Genomic DNA, 16941 nt, shown 5'->3' on the forward strand with positions numbered 1-16941 from the left:
TAGTCCCAGTGAACTCTGTGGAACTCTGATTCCGTGTAAAGTTCCTCACGTGCACATGTGTTTACAGGATTGGGCCCATAGTTACCATCCATAGGAGGAGCACAATTCACAAACCTAGTTAATGGTCTCAACATTTAGGACAGACCTGGGATCACATGGATTTGAATGGGTCCAGAATTTCACCCCTAGATTTTAGCCTGGCTACACAGATTCACTCCAAGATTACCTTAATCTTGAAATTTTCATATAAGTTAAAGAGAACGTCCTTTCACTTTACTGAAATGTTAAAATGTAAAAAATTCTTAAGTGGATATCTCAATAGGGTAACACTTTTTCTTTTTAACTTGACCTTTAAAAATAGCTTTTAAAAATCTGTTTCTTAAAATACATTCTCCTCCCTCTCTCCCCACCACCCCGCATTCCATTCCTTGAACCAGCACCTCCTTTTTAAGTCCTTTTCCAAGTCATTTCTCTGGTCACTGTATCCCTTCCCTATGGCGTACCTGCACAGGACATCCGCCCCACACTTACAGAATGCACTGTGACCTGTAGCCTAACTGCCTTCACACCTCAGTTAAAGCCCTCCCTGAACTCACTGTGGGGAAGGCAAAAAAACACCACTCCACCTAGGCCAATCTGGTGGTGAGGGAAAAATTCCCTCCCAGCCCCCTTCGAAAGGCACAGCTAGAACAAAGCCCACAGCATGTCCTGAACAAACCTGGCATTTTGCCACCTCAAGGGGAGGGAGGGAGGGTGGAAAAAGGACTTCTCACACCCTGGCATGCCCCTTTTCAACCCTTCTGTTCCCAGGCAATGAGTCAGTGTCACCACACTGACCCACACCTCCATTTTTGCAGCAGCTTCTGACCTTGCTCCTTCCCTCCCTCCATCAGTAAAGCACTGTTGCCTTTCCTTCCACAAGTCAGACAATGTTCTTCCATCTCCGCCCTCCCGGCTTAAAGGGGCGGGGCAGTCATTATCTGGACATTAATAAAAAGCATTTTCAGAAAAAAGTTATGCTCTAGGAATTATTCTTCTAAGAGAAGTTCTATGGCTTGTGTTATATAAGAAGTTAGACTACGTGATTGGCTCTCAACACTTCCTGACTATTGTACCCCTTTCAGGAGTCTAATGCGTCTTGTGTACCACCAAGTTTCACCTCACTTAATAACTACTTGCTTACAAAATCAGACATAAAAATACAAGCGTCACAGCACACTAATTCTGAAAAATACTTACTTTCTCAATATTACCTATAATTATAAAATCAATTGGAATAAAAATATTGTACTTACATTTCAGTGTATACTATCTAAAACAGTAGAAACAAGTCATTGTATGAAATTTTAGTTTGTACCGACTTCGCTAGTGCTTTTTATGTAGCCTGTTGTAAAACTAGGCAAATATCTAGATGAGCTGATGTACCCCCTGGGAGACCTCTGCGTACCCTGAGAGGGAAGCACCCCCTGGTTGAGAACCACTGGACTACGTGATCACAAAGGTCCCTTTTGGCCTTGGAATCTATGAATCCTAAGATTAAAAGCACATTGTAACTACCAATAATTATATAGAACTCTAATTATTTCTTGAAAAGTTACCATTAAAATACAGTATTTCTATGAGCTGCTCTCAATTTACTGCTAATCTGAACCAAAAGTTTACAGGTATTTCCTTTTGTCTGGTGTCATGACAACACAACTTAATATGTCACGTTAGTGGGTTTCACTCTTCATGGAAGACTTTCTTGCTTTCTCATAAGGATCACGTATGATTTGCTATATTGCTATTTTAAAATATTCATTAACACATGTAAATGAATAAATAATTCTTAATTGGCATAATCAGCATCAACACCAAATACAGCAAAATATTCAAAACATTTCAAAATTACACGTAAGAAAAAAATATGCTTAGTCTTTATTTAATCTTTTATTCAGCTTGCTATGCCACAGTAGGTCAGCTAAATGTTAATAGAACTTTTTCCTCAAGTATAGAAAGAATCATTTCCATTAAAGACAACCTATACATATATGTATGTGTGTGTGAGAGAGAGACAGACACAAACATCCCAGCAGTTTTTATGTGCAAACATCTGCAAACTACTCCTGTAGTCGAAAAATAATCTGATTTGCATGACAAAGTGCTCAAAGCAATTAAATTGTCTAAACAAAATTCTTTTAATAATCTGGAGAAACTGCTGCCTATGAGTTTCTAAAATCTTTCATCTGGAGCCTAAAAAAATGCAAAAAATAACATTCACAGTGAATACTAAACAAGTCCCTCTGAAGTTGCCGGGTAAACTGCTCCCAGAATCAACAACTCCTTCTCGACACCATATATTAACTTTTTGGATTTAATTATTTTCAGGCACCGCTACAAACCATGCACCCATACAGTACAGTATGTAAAACCTCCCGGGGTGAATCAGTAGAGGAAAAAAAAGTATTTAGACTAACGTGTTCAAAATGCAATAATGAGCACAAATTTAGGGCTAGCTTTTAATTTTACAATCTACCCTGAGTAAGAGGAAGCATACAGCTGCACCACCTCAGAAACTCACATTTCCTTATTAGTTTTCCCTCCATCCCCTTTGCTCTAGGGTGAAAATCTGCTGCTGCTTTCCAACAGGAGTAGATTACTCACCCTTTTGTGCAGACTCAACTCTGCTAGCTGGCGTAACTGATGATGGGTATGGAGCCAAGACTCCAACCATTCTCACCCCTGCATGCCCACCAGTGCAGCAGTAGTGGCATCACAGAGCCTGCTCTGCTCACTGCTCTGGTATCAACTTAATGGTAGTTCCACTGAGCCCACATTTCTCCAGCTTACTTATCAGAATGTCATTTGGGACTGTGTCAAAAGCCTTGCTCACATCCAAGTATATTATGTCCACCACATCCCCCTAGCCACCAAACCAGTTACCCTGTCAAAGAAGGAAATCAAGCTGGTTTGGCATTATTTGTTCTTAGTAAATCTGTGGTGGCTGCTAGTGATTAACCCTTCATTATCCAGGTATGCGCAAATTGAACGTTTTATACATTGCTCTAATAGCTTCCCAAGTATCTAGGTCGGGCTGATTGGTCTATAGTTCCCCAGCTCCTCCTTCTTCTCCTTTTTAAAGATGGGCACTATGTTAGCCTTTCTCTAGTCTTCCGGGATCTCTTCTGTCATCCATGAGTTTGCAAATATTATTGCCAGAGGCGCTGAGATTTCTTCAGCACCTTGAGGTGAATAGCATCAGGCCCCACTGACTTGAATTAATTCAAATTGGTCAGAAGATCTCTGATGCGTTCATTACTTATCCTGATCTGCATCCCTTCCTCTTCATTGTCTATGGTAACTTTGCTAGTTGTCCAGTCACATTATTTTTTGTGAGAAGACTGAAGCAAGTAGTCACTGAGGAGCTCTGCATTCCTGTCATCTTCCGTTACCACCTCACCTTCTCCACTGAGCAACAGACCCCACCATCCCTGATATTTCTTTTTTGTCTGACATATTTGAAGTGCCCCTCCTTGTTGTCCTTCTTTGCCTTGGCTTTCCGGATTTTGTCCCTACACGCTTGCGCTATTCCCATGTACACTTCCTTTGTGCATGCCCCTCCTTCCATTCCCTGTATGTGTCCCTTTTAGTTTTTAGATAGCTAAAAAGCTCCTTGCGCAGCCTCAGTAGCTTCCAGTGGCTCTTATCTTTCCTCTGCATCAGAATAATTTGATGCTGAGCCTCTAGTCCTACATCTTTTACGAACTGCCATCTCCCTTTTACTCCTGTTCTTCCTAATTGGTCTTTCCATGGGACCTTGCCTACTATTTCTCTAAGTTGGTTGAAATCTGCCTTTCTGAAGTCCAGTGTCCTTGTTTTGCTGTTCTCATGTCCTCCTTTCCTTAGGATCTTGAATTATATCAGTTCATGATCACTTCCTCCCAACTTCCCAACCACCTTCATGCTCACAACTAATTCACCCTTGGTAGTCAAAACATGATCCAAAATGGATAACCTCCTAGTTCAGTGGTCCCCAAACTTTTCATGGTTGCACCCCCCCTTACGCCTGTCCGCCCCTGCCCCACCCAGGTGTGCGGCAACAGCTCCTGGGGTTGGGGGAGCGCAAACAGGAGTAAGGGGGCTGAGGCTGGGGTTGGGCCTGGAACCGAGGTTGGGGTCAGGCTTGGGGCCGGGAGAAGAGCCGTGGCCAAGAGCAGGGAACGTGGCTGGGGACAGGGGCTGGACCAAGGTCAGAGCACAGCTCGGAACGGGGCTGGGTGTCGCTCCTATCCCACCCACCCCCGTGGGCGCTGGCCCAGGCCTCGCAGGATTCCCCCCCCCCCGCCCCCCAAGGTTCCTTCACTTCACCCTAGGGGTTTTCAAAAGGAAGCTGGATGGTTTAGACTCAAGAAATCCTGCATCTTGGCAGGGGGTTAGACTACATAACCCTTACTGTCCCTTCTAACCCTATCGTTCTATGATTCTATGACTATTATAGTAAAAACTCTGAACATTCAAAATGATATGAGCAAGCAACAGAATGACAGGGCACAATCCAAGAACCACTCCAGGAGGATGCATAGCTTCTACCCCCAACAGAAATGCTAGAGCAAACAGAAAAATATTTAATCAATATTCCCTTAAAAACGAGTTATGCCTACTTTATGTTCCCTTCCCCCATCACTACTGCCTGCCAACAGGGGAGGGTAACCAGAAGCTGTCACCTACATGCTCTGCCACTGCTTTCTGCCCAATTCTTCAGTGACATGCTGATCGGTGCTTGGTGCATAAGCACTTATCTCCATAAAAATTAGTCTGATGACACAGAAGCTGGATTGTGGCTCCGCTGATTGATTCTGCCTGGCATGGGGAGCAGGCTGATGAAGGAAGCTTCTATTAACACACAAATATCTTTGTGATCAGCAGGGAATACTGAGAAAGGAAATACAGCAAGACTATGACAGTTTAATGAAGAGTTGTTCTGGGGGGGTGGGGCAGGTTTGAACCACAGTGGTGTGATGAAGGGAAACGAACTATTGCAGCTTGTATCACACCTATTCTGTGGCTAACAGAGGATTTTTGCCGCTGGAACTGTCAAAACAGCACCTTTTATGTGCATAGCATGAGCTTTATCACAAAAAAACAAAAAGGAAACAAAGAGGAAGAAATAAAATATCACCTGCACAGGTTTGGCATAATGACGAGCACTTACTTATAGGGTAAAACGTCTCAGGGATTAGTGACAGTAGCAGAACTACACAAGTAAATTTTGTATATATTCTACTCACACACATGCACAGCCAGACTGTGACCCTTGCTGCACACAGGGGAAGGAAAGGGGCAATATGGAGCACCCATTCCTCCCCTAAGTGTGCTACCCATATCGCTGGGAGAACAACAGCTGCCCAGTTGCTAATTCCCACTCTGCACAGCTTGGCAGGAGAACATGCAGGCAAGGTGGAGAAGTAGTTGGAGCCTTGGCTCCTGCCCCATTCCTAAGGCACTACCAGCACAGCCAAGCTGACATGGAGGGAAAGGTAATCTGTGCCAGGGAAAGGGCTGAGGCAGCTAATTATAGAGCTAGAGATAGGCAGGTCCTGAATTATTATGAGTCACAATTCAGTCCTTACTCTGCTCCAGGGACACTCAAATGATGTGCTGCCCTTCACTGAGGGCAGACTGTAAAACTGCAATTTAACTCATGCGTATATCAATATATAAACATAAGGGGGCGGGGGAACAATTCTTGAACTATTTCCCAGAAATATTATACATAAATTGGCTCTCTCCAAAGCCCCAGCTATTTATGTGCTTCAGTGGGGAAACAGAAACCCTGGTACACACTGACCAAGCCGCTCAGATAAAAGCTCATGTTTTTTGCATTTTACCCTGAAGGCCAGTGATGCCAAAGGCCTATTGCAAAAGGGTAGCAGTTATCAAGCATTTGTCTAATCTGGATTACAGAATTAACATGGAAAAGACACAGGCAATTTTGACAAATTCCAGAAAATAGTCCAAACCTTGTAAAAAGTCAAAATACAAGTACTCAGGTTCCTAGCTTTCTTAATAAGCTAATGCAGGGGTGGGCAAACTTTTTGGCCCGAGGGCCACATCAGGGTTGCAAAACTGTATGGAGGGCTGGGTAGGGAGAGCTGTGCCCCCACAAACAGTCTTATCCCCGCCACCTAGCTGCCTCCTACTACTTCCTGCCCCGACTGCCCCCCTCGGAACCCCTGACCCATCCAACCCCCATGCTCCTTGTCCCCTGACCGCCCCCTCCCGGGACCCCAGACCCATCCAACCCCCATGCTCCTTGTCCCCTGACCGCCCCCTCTCGGGACCCCAGCCCCTATCCAACCCCCCCGCTCCCTGTCCCCTGACTGCCCCGACCCCTATCCACACCCCCGCCCCGACAGGCCCCCTGGGACTCCCACGCCTATCCAACCCCCCTGTTTCCCATCCCCTGACACCCCCCAGAACCTCCGCCCCATCCAGCCTCCCCCTGCTCCCTGTCCCAACTGCCCCGACCCCTATCCACACCCCCGCCCCCTGAGAGCTCCACTTGGACTCCCACGCCTATCCAACCGTCCCCTGCTCCCTGTCCCCTGACCGCCCCTGGGACCCCCTGCCCCTTATCCAACTCCCCCCTCCCCCGCTCCCCGCCCTCTTACCATGCTGCTCAGAGCAGCAGGAGCTTGCTGCCCCACCGCCCGCGCTGCCCGGCAGGAGGAGTGGGCGAGAGCGCTGGCAGCACGGCGCACTGAGGCTGCGAGGGAGGGGAGACAGCGGGGGAGGCCTCCCAGGCCAGGAGCTCAGGGGCCAGGCAGGACAGTCCCGTGGGCCAGATGTGGCCCGCGGGCCATCGTTTGCCCACCTCTGAGCTAATGTGTACTTACAAACCAGGCACACCATTCCCAAACTACAACAGCTACATTGCCTGATTTCATGGTTCACTGAAGGAAGAAAGGGATGGGGAAATGAGGCAATTTGCTAATGCTCTGTTCCTCTCCAATGCTTGAGGGCATCAGACCCCAGATCGTCGAAGGGTTGTGGAGCTTTAGGATCATGCTAGACTCATTGCTACTTCTAGACATGCAGGCTCCCACAGTGCCAATGACCTAGCCATAGCAATCCCTGCTTTCATCTCCTCCAGGTTAGATTACTGCAGCTCACTCTACCTGGGGCTGAATGCAACCAAAGCAGCTGACGTTGATAAAGCATGTCGTAGTGTGTCTCATAAGCAGCAATGTGAACACCTCAGACCTGTGCTTCCTAAACGCCACTGCCTCCAATTCATTCAGTTGCGGAATTAAAAATCCTGGTCCTTATCTCCAAAGCCCTTAACAGACTGGGATCCAGCTGCCTCATCCTCCATAACCTTGCAACATAGCTACTCTCTTCAAGGACAACACCGCAGGAGACACCCTGGGTAAGACTACCAGCAACTGAGGGCAGAGCATTCTAGGCAGCAGGACCCAGGCTTTTGGACTCCTTGTCAAAAGAGATCAGTTTAAGTCTATGTGCAGATCAAAGTTCTTTTTCGGTAGGCTTTTCCCCAGGAACACTGCCCACAAATAAAAACTAATTAAAAGAAAAAGCCTTGTACATATAAACGCACACATCCCTGTAACCCCAGAGGAATGGATATATTTTTCTTCTTCAGACTTAGTTCTGCACTTAGATATCAAGGTGACAGGCATCTTGTAAATATAGATAATTCTCCTTCTTCTCCTCCAGGTCCTGCTGTTCCTCTGAAAAATCTCACTGAAGGCTTCTCCTCTGCTGAGGATTCCCAGTGCCTGGCAGGCTGCTCACGGCCTGGATACAAAGTGACATAGCATGCATCATTATAGAATGGAAGGTAATTTAGGGCACCAGGTAGAGCAGAAATAGCCTATTCTTAATCCCTATGGAGTGCTGCTTCACAGAGCACCAAATGCCTTCCCCCTCCCCTCAGTTTATTGTCCATCCAGAATGCCCATTGTCCTTCCCCAAGTCTCCTGGAAGAAATAACCACTATTCTCCTCCCTTAAGTAAATTAAAAACAAACAAAACCCAGCTAATTACTAAGCAACAAACCCAAAATAAAACAGAAATCTGTGGTAGAGGAAAGACATGTTCTCAGTGAAGGGACATCTGCCATGGGCAGGAGAGAGCCAACGGGCAGCAACTGCAAAATAACTGAGAAGAATGAAGAGGCAGCTCTTTCAGGAGGCATATAAGGACATAAAATTGATTTGTAGAGCTTTGCTACCATATTCCTGACAAAAAGGAGGAAGGGCTGAAATTTGCAGTCAGTACTGGTGACCAAGATTGCAGAGTATATACATTTATATACCAAGTTATTTATGGTTCTCTCTCTTCTCCCCCCCAGGTATTTCCCCACAACCCGTTCATGCCGTTTGCAGACATACACAGCAGGACTCAGCAATTACCAGCTCTGTTCCATTTGCACACAGATTGGGGTTTATTGTAATATTAATTATGTGCATCCAGTCATCAACCAGGACCATATGCTAGACACTGTATGAAGTCTCACCAAAAAAGACAATCCCTGCCCCAAAGTGCTTATTCAGAATATTTATACTAACATCATCATGACTTATAAAAGAATGGATACAATATTTTCATACATAAAGCTGTCCTGGACAGGAGCTACCTACCACTATTAAAGAAGATTAAACCGGAGGACAGGTGCCAAGACAATTCTGTTTTTATTATTTGATGTCAGGGCCTGAACATTAAACTCACCTACTCGCCCCAGCTGGTGAGTAGCTTTCCCTGACGAGTGGGGAAAGGATAACAAATCTAAGCTACAACTTTCTGCAGTCTAAACCTTCCGTTTTTCAAAATGAAATTACATTGATACAATAGCCTTCGAAATATGAAAGGACAGCTACCTGTTCCATAACTGGTGTTCTTTGAGATGTGTTGCTCATGTCTATTCCACAGTAGGTGTGCGTGTTCGCTACATGCAACAGTGCCAGAAGTTTTTCCCTTAGCAGTACCCGTACTGGGGGAGTGCAGCGGCGACCCCTGGAGTGGCGCCTGCATATCGCGCTATAAGGGGAGCCACACGCTCCCCCCACCCTCGGTTCCTTCTTGCCAGACAATTCCGACAGAGGGGAAGGAGGGCGGGATGTGGAATACACCTGAGCAACACATCTCGAAGAACGCCAGTTACGGAACAGGTAACTGTCCTTTCTTCTTCGAGTGATTGCTCCTGTGTATTCCACAGTAGGTGATTCCAAGCAATATCTGTTGGAGGTGGGTAGGAGTTCACGATAGACCGGGACGGAGTACGCCTCTGCCGAACCCGGTGTCGTCCCTAGACTGGGCGACGATCGTGTAATGCGAAGTAAATGTGTGAACTGAGGCCCAAGTGGCTGCCCTACAAATGTCTTAGGCTGGTCTACACTAACCCCCAATTCGAACTAAGGTACGCAACTTCAGCTACGTGAATAACTTAGCTGAAGTCGATGCAACTTAGTTCAAACTTACCGCGGTCCAGACGCGGCAGGCAGGCTCCCCCGTCGACTCCGCGTACTCCTTGCGCCGAGCAGGATTACCGGAGTCGACGGCGAGCACTTCTGGGTTCGATTTATCGCGTCCAGACAAGACGCGATAAATCGGACCCAGAAGTTTGATTGCCTGCCGCCGAACCAGCACGTAAGTATAGACAAGCCCTTAGACAGGGACATGGGCTATGTAGGCAGCTGATGAGGCCTGAGCCCTCGTAGAGTGTGCCCTAACGATCGGTGGTGGGGAAACCCCTGCCAGATCATAACACGTGCGTATACACGAGGTGATCCAGCGGGAAAGATGCTGGGTGGAGATAGGTTGCCCCTTCACCCACTCGGCTGAGGCAATAAAGAGCTGCGAGGATTTCTGGAACGGTTTGGTCTGATACAGGTAAAAGGCCAGCGCCCTACGCACATAGAGTGTGTGGAGGCGGCACTCCTCGCTAGAGGAATGAGGCTTAGGACAGAGCACGGGGAGGAAGATGCTCTGTTCCATATGGAGACCACCTTCAGGAGGAACGCCGGACTTTATCCCTGTGGAAGACTGTATAGGGGGGTTCCGAGGTCAAGGCCCTAAGTTCCGAGGCACATCGGGCCGACGTGATCGCTACAAGGAAGACCACCTTCTACGAGAGGTGAGACCAGGAACACGTGACCAGGAGTTCAAAGGGAGGCCCCATGAGTCGGGACAAAACCGGGTTTAGGTCTCATTGCGGCACGGGGGGTCTAGCGTACGGAAAGGCTGGCATACCAAAAGGGACCCCTTGCAGCATATTGCTCGGGTAAGACCAACATTGAAGGGAAGCCAGTATCGGGGACGGAACCGTGAGGATCTTGTCCAGCCCGTCCCGGTCCTGAGAGAATTGGGAGGCTAGCCAGAGCTGGAGGGGCCTCATTTGGAGTCTGGCATGGCAGACCACGTACGTACATGCCGCCATGTGGCCCAGAATTCAAAGGCACGCTCTCGCCGTCGTCACCGGGAAGGCCGTGACCGAGGCGATGAGATCTCTCAGTGCCTCGAACCTGTCTAGGGGGAGAGAGAGAGGCTGTGGCCCTCGAGGAGTCCAGTAGCACTCCAATGAACTCTATGCGCTGAAATAGAACTAAGGTTGATCTGGTCTCGTTCACCACTAGGCCAAGACCAGCACATGTCGAGAGGAGCAGTCCCACATGGGTCTTTACCTCAGAATGCGAGTCGCCCTTGAGAAGCCAATCGTCCAGGTATGGGAAGATCTGGACCCCCCCTCCCACCTGAGGTAGGCCACTACCACGGCCATACACTTCGTAAAAACCCTGGGTGCCGTGGATAGGCCAAAAGGGAGGACCGCAAATTGATAGTGGTCTAACCCTACTAGGAAGCGAAGAAAGCGCATGTGCCCCTCGAAAATATGGATGTGAAAGTATGCGTCCTGGAGGTCCAGGGATGCATACCAGTCCCCCGGATCCAGGGAGGGGATAATAGAGGCCAGGGACACCATGCGGAACTTGGAGTGGGCCAAAAAACGGTTTAGGCCCCGGAGGTCCAGGATGGGCCTGAGGCCCCCTTTGGCCTTCGGGATCAGGAAATACCAGGAGTTTGCCTTGGAATTCTACCGGTACTCTTTCCATCACCCCCAGGTGCAGTAAGCGGTCCACCTCCTGACCTAGGAGGAGGGCATGCTCCGGGTCCCTCGGGACTACCGGGGAGGGTGGGTGGTTTGGTGGGGGTGAGGTGAACTGCAACATGTAGCCCCTGGAAATGGTGCTGAGGACCCACTGGTCCGATGTTATACAGGACCACGCCATGTGGAAGGCAGACAAACGGTTGCAGAACACAAACTTTATTAACCAGGGGGACTCCCTGGCAACTGGCCCAGTGCCCCCCTACAAATAGTCAAAACCGCCTCTTCCCTGCCTCTTGCCCTTAGAGGGTCCAGGCTGTGGGGTGAAGTGGGACTGCCGCTGAGACCGGCATTTTTGGTCCTTCTGTCTCTTATACGGGGGCTCGTATCTGCTCCTCGCAGGTCGAGCCGACGGTTGCGGCCTGGCCTTGTCCTTAGCCAGAGGGACGCAGAGGCCCAAGGTCTGCAGGGTGGTACGGGAATCCTTCATCCCATGCAGCCTGACGTCCATCTGGTCCGCAAAGAGCGCTTTTCCATCAAACGGAAGGTCTTGCATAAGGGATTGGGCCTCCGACGACAGACCCGACAAGAGGAGCCACGATCCCCTACGCATGGAAATCGCGGAAGCCATCGAGTGGACTGCAATGTCAGCTTCGTCTGATGCCACTTGCAGGGCCGTTTTTGCCGCCGCCTCTTCCACCAGAGCCTTGAAGTCCTTCCTGTCCTGATCTGGGAAAAGGGTCTCAAACTTAGGCAGAGACTCCCAAAGGTTAAAGTCATATCTGCTCAGTAAGGCCTGGTGGTTGGCTACCCTAAGCTGGAAACTTGCAGAGGAATAAAGCTTTCTACTGAAGGAGTCCAGTTGTTTGGCGTCCTTATTTTTGGGGGTGGGTGCGGGCTGGCCCTATCACTCCCTGTGGTTCACCGACTCTACCACAAGCGAGTTAGGTGCCGGGTGGGAATAGAGGTATTTGTGGTCCGTGGCCGGCACAAAGTACTTCCTCTCAGCCTTCTTGGAGATTGGGGCCAAGGAGGCAGGAGTTTGCCACAGTTGTTAGAAATGTTGGCTATACCCTGGTGCAGGGGCAGAGTCACGCGGCCCGGTGCCAAGGGAGACAACATGTTGAAGAGTGAATCGGATAGGCCCTCCATCTCCTCAGCCTACAGCTGGAGGCTGGAAGCCACCTGCTTTAGCAGGTCTTGGTGCACCTTGAAGTCCTCCTGTGGGACTGAAGGTGGAGGCGCTGTTATGGTGTCATCCGGTGCTGGGGAGAGGGCCCACACGGAGCCGAGGACCTCAGTCGGTACCAGGGGGTCGAGACCCAGATCAGAGTCCGGGCACGGATCTGCTGACTTGTGGCCTGCCAACTTGTCTCTTAGGCGGCCGGATGAGGCCAATGGAGCCTGAGATGCTCCAGCAACCAAGCGGGTACCCATCTCGGCAGGCATCGGTGGCCACGGAGCCCATTGGCACCACTGTCCTTGCCACGGGACCCCTTGCCACTGACCCAGCTGGGAGCCCGGTGGCGCTATCTGCCCCGATTGATCCGCGTGGACTGAGGATGGGCGGCTGGGTGCTGAGGCCGAGGCCACCGTCGAGCGCACGGTCTCATGAGAGCGGTAGGAGTGGCGGTGCCTGTGACGCCGCCTCCCTCGGGACCTGGACCTCGACATCGAGGAATGGTACCTGCCCGAAGTGCTACTTCAGTACTCATGATGGCGTCGGGAGGTCTGGTGTCTCTGCACTGAGGCATCGCGGGGGGAGTCTCAAGCATGACATCTAGGCGAGTGGGAAGTGGAACTGGAACGACAACATCTATCCCGTCGAGAGTGGCTGCGGTAGTAGCACCGCAAAGGGGAGTGATCCCGGTGCCTCTCTCAGTGTCTATGCTTGCTGGCAGGTGGCGTGGAGGGTCCCCGAGATTCCCGGCTGGCTGGCGTTAAGGGCGGGCGTGAGCTACAGGAAGATTGGTTGTGGCGCCGAGCGGTGCGGGGAGGGGTCCTCGGAGTGGGAACTGTGTCCCGCCGAGGAGGGTTGGTGGGCACCCAAAGGAGGCTTGCCGCAGTACCAAGGGCCCGTCCCCGGTACTGTGTGCCCGGAACCGGCAAGCTCAATGACTTTCAGAGCCTGCACTGCCCCCGGTGTTGACGGCATCTGTACCGGTGGGGATGCGTGCACGGACGGCGCCGGGCTGCTCGACGCGGGACCAGCCTCCCCTCTTTCCTTGTCTCGGCACCGCTGCGAGGTAGGGCCCTTCCTCTGTTTCTTGGAGGGAGGCCAGTGCCAGCTGGTCGAGGGGGCCTCGCTACGCACCGACGATGCGGCGGCGGGTGCAGAGTCCGTTTGGTGCGCCGAAGTTGGGGCCAGCACTAACCCCATCAGGAGTGCTCGAAATCTAATGTCTCTCTCCTTCTCGGTCCTTGGCTTGAACGACCTGCAGATCTTACAACGGTCACTGATGTGAGTCTCACCCAGGCAGCGGAGACACTCAGTGTGCGGGTCACTCCTAGGCATAGACGGCGACAGGAGTCGCATGACCTGAAGCCTGGGGCATGCCCCGAGCACACACTAACAACTGAAGAAACGATCCACGAATGGAACCACTAAGGTCGAGAAGAAATGCCGCTGCAGAGCTGGAGCACAAAGTTCCGACTACCTTCACTGGCGGCAAGAAGGAACTGAGGGTGCGGGGAGCGCGTCGCTCCCCTTATAGTGCGATATGCAGGCGCCACTCCAGGGGTCGCCACAGTGCTCCTCCAGTACGGGTATTGCTAAGGGAAAAACTTCCGGCACCGGTGCACATGGTGAGCATGCACACCTACTGTGGAATACACATAAGCAATCACTCAAAGAAGAACTCTCTTTCTGAATCCGCTGATTGTTCCACAGCTTTCCCAATAGCTGATCAGTTTCACTGATGCTATTCAGAATCCTGTGGCAGCTGTGAAATTAACAAGAATCTTTTCAGTTTTACTCTGTCTCAATTTATTCGAGCTATTTCAGGACAGGATCACCTAATGAAGACGGGGAGGGCAGCAGATACCACCACCCCAAGGCAGCCAGGATGCTCTGGGCTGGAAAGACTAAGAAAAAATCTTCTCCATTTCAACAGTCAGGGAAGGGGAGGATGGGGGGGAGAGAGAAGTGATTCAGATTTAAAAGACATATTAGGCTACAGGCTGCTATGAAATATGGAGCCCACAAGCAGGGTCCAAGGTTAGACCATCTCTCTTCTAGGTGGCTTGGGGCAGGATTTGGGTTTCTCTCTCACGTGCTTCCCTGAGGCCTTATTAGAAGCCCTCAAATCCTGTATTTGCCTCCAGCAATTAGTAGTCCCAGTTCTGAGCCCTATTTGACATAATCAAGTGGAGCTGAACTAAAATTTTGTAAAAAAATGGATCCTAGATGAACCTCTCTTTCCCCCATGAAAGAGAAACAGGTGGATTCAAGAAACCCACACACACACACACACACACACACACACACACACACACACCAAACAGATCCACTTTGGCATCAGTTTGTAACATTTACATTTCATCCAGAGGACATTTCTAACAGATTACTTTTCCCTTTCTTCCATATTGTGAGCATTTCACATACAAAATCTGTCAGTTTCATGGCACAGAATGTTCTATTAGTGAAAATTTATTTCAGTATACATTGTTACATGTAATTTCTGAAACACTGTGGCAACTTAGTAACCGCTAGGATTCCATTCAAGGAAGCCATATGAAGCCTTCAGGGTGCTGGCATGCAAACAGTTTCAGTTGTGATGGCTTGTCACTCAACAAATCAAACAGTGTTAAAAGAAGTTAGCTATAGTTGTGAGGTGACTTGCAAACAAAGAGCTTTTTTCCCTATATGCTGGTAATTAAGAGGCAAAAATATCCACTGTTCCATAAGAATACAATGAAAATATTATTCCCTTCTTAGAGGGGGAAAAGTGACTGGATACAAATTATAGTTACATAAATGAACAGAATGTTGTGCCCTACAGTCTGGCTGCAGAATTAACAAGTGTCAGCTTCAAACAACAAAGTGAGTTCATTTACCTATGCACTATATACACTGTACTTACTAAATTATTTCAAGGAAGCTGAACTATGAAGAATCCTAAAACTACAAATATTGATCGTTCAACATCTTTAATAGACCGCGTTCAGTCCATGTTAAGAGATGTTCCATCATTGCCAATTCTTAACAGGATCGAGGCATCCCCTGAAGAAGTTTGTGTCCTTTAACTAAATACACAAGTCAAATTGTCATAGAGCAACATGGACTTTAGTGTCAAAATGAAAGTAGTTTGCAAGAACTCTGCAACAAGACTCTGGGTCATATCTTGGACCACTGGATAGGTAAGGAAGATCTTGTCACATTCTGAAGAATTTTCCTCTGGATTTTGCAGAATTTAGGAACAATCCACTGTATTTTTTAAAAGTAAGACTCTGTTCCAAAGAACACTGAATTCAACAGAAAGACTCCCATTGAGTTCGACAGGCTTTGGATTGGATCCTTAATTTTTATACTGCTGAGCTGTTTTACGTATTAGCTTTAATTTACCTCTTTTTTTTTTTTTTTTTTTTTTTTTAATTCTCCTACCTACATGAGCTCTTTCATTTCCCCTTCCCCCAGTTATTACCAGTTCCTACCTAATAAATTAGGGTTCTACTCCATCCACAGTGGGAGGGTGAACACACAAAACATTTAATAGACAATATGAGTATTTGTAGCTAACATTTGCAGCCTCATTCTTGTGAAACTTCCTGTGAAACGTCTGGCAAATGAATCCAACCACATTGGGTAAAATAAAACAGCTGCTTATTTCAGTTAAAATCAAGCAACAGTGAAATAATTAATATGTTGGCATATAAGATGCCACTATTAAGTTTCAGTGTTAACAACAATTGAAATGTGGCAGTTCATGACTCAGGGTTACTGTTTGTGGTTAACTATAGACTCTAGATGACAGGACTACATTGGTCCACAGTTAGTAGAAGTACATCTTTGTATCCAGAAGAGCTAGAAAAAAAATTTTTTTTTGAACATAAGCCTGAGTTCTGCAAAAAATATTGGAAAGATCTGAAGTCTATAGACATGCCCTAAACCTGCACTAAAGCATGGAATTTCTGCAACTTATTTTAAAAGTGACATTAGTCAAATCCAAATAAAAATAGTGCTGAGTTACAACAAGATCACAAAGATCTCTTTTCTGTTATTCTTATTGTAGGCATTGAGCTAGTGGCTGGAATAACAGTAATTCCAAAGGAAAATAGCTGTATTTCACAAAACACTTTCATATGATGATACCCTGGTTTGGATGACAGTATAAATCACAAGATGACAAATTATTTAGAACAGAAATGGAAAAAAAAATGATGTGATTGCAGCTGCGTCAAGGCCAGTCACACAAATTCCCCCTCCCCCCCCCTGCATTTTCAGAAAATACGCACCTGACAGACAGGTAGTAGGAAAATGGAAGGCACATTATGTATAGCTTGCCGGGATGCACTGCTGGAGAAGGAGTGATGTAAAATGTTTTTATACTCTCAAAAGACAACTTTTAATCCACTCATCTCTTCTCTATTAAAATTATCAAAACTGCAAAATTTAAATAATCCTATTCCAACCATTTAGTATGTCCATCTACAGTACTAAAAAGTTTCTTTTGCCAAGAAACAGATTGAATATATGTTCTTCTTTTTAAAAATAAAAATGTACACAGCTTCCATATGCTGGCAGCCACCATGCAAGTTTAGTCTTGAAAACAATTTGCAGTGTCACATCTTTCCATTATTTCAGCAAATAGTTTTAGACAAGACTGAAATCTTGTTCTTGC

At 47.9% G+C, this 16941-nt stretch overlaps 1 protein-coding gene across 9 annotated transcripts in view; it reads right to left on the bottom strand.

Annotated features, from left to right (window-relative positions):
* The window catches only part of DLG5 (discs large MAGUK scaffold protein 5), a 198346-nt gene that overhangs the window by 99582 nt on the left and 81823 nt on the right, over positions 1-16941 (bottom strand). The gene's annotated exons all lie outside the window — the stretch shown is intronic.

Source organism: Chrysemys picta, chromosome 7 (genome assembly GCF_011386835.1).
Source record: "Chrysemys picta bellii isolate R12L10 chromosome 7, ASM1138683v2, whole genome shotgun sequence".
Lineage (NCBI taxonomy): Eukaryota > Metazoa > Chordata > Testudines > Emydidae > Chrysemys > Chrysemys picta.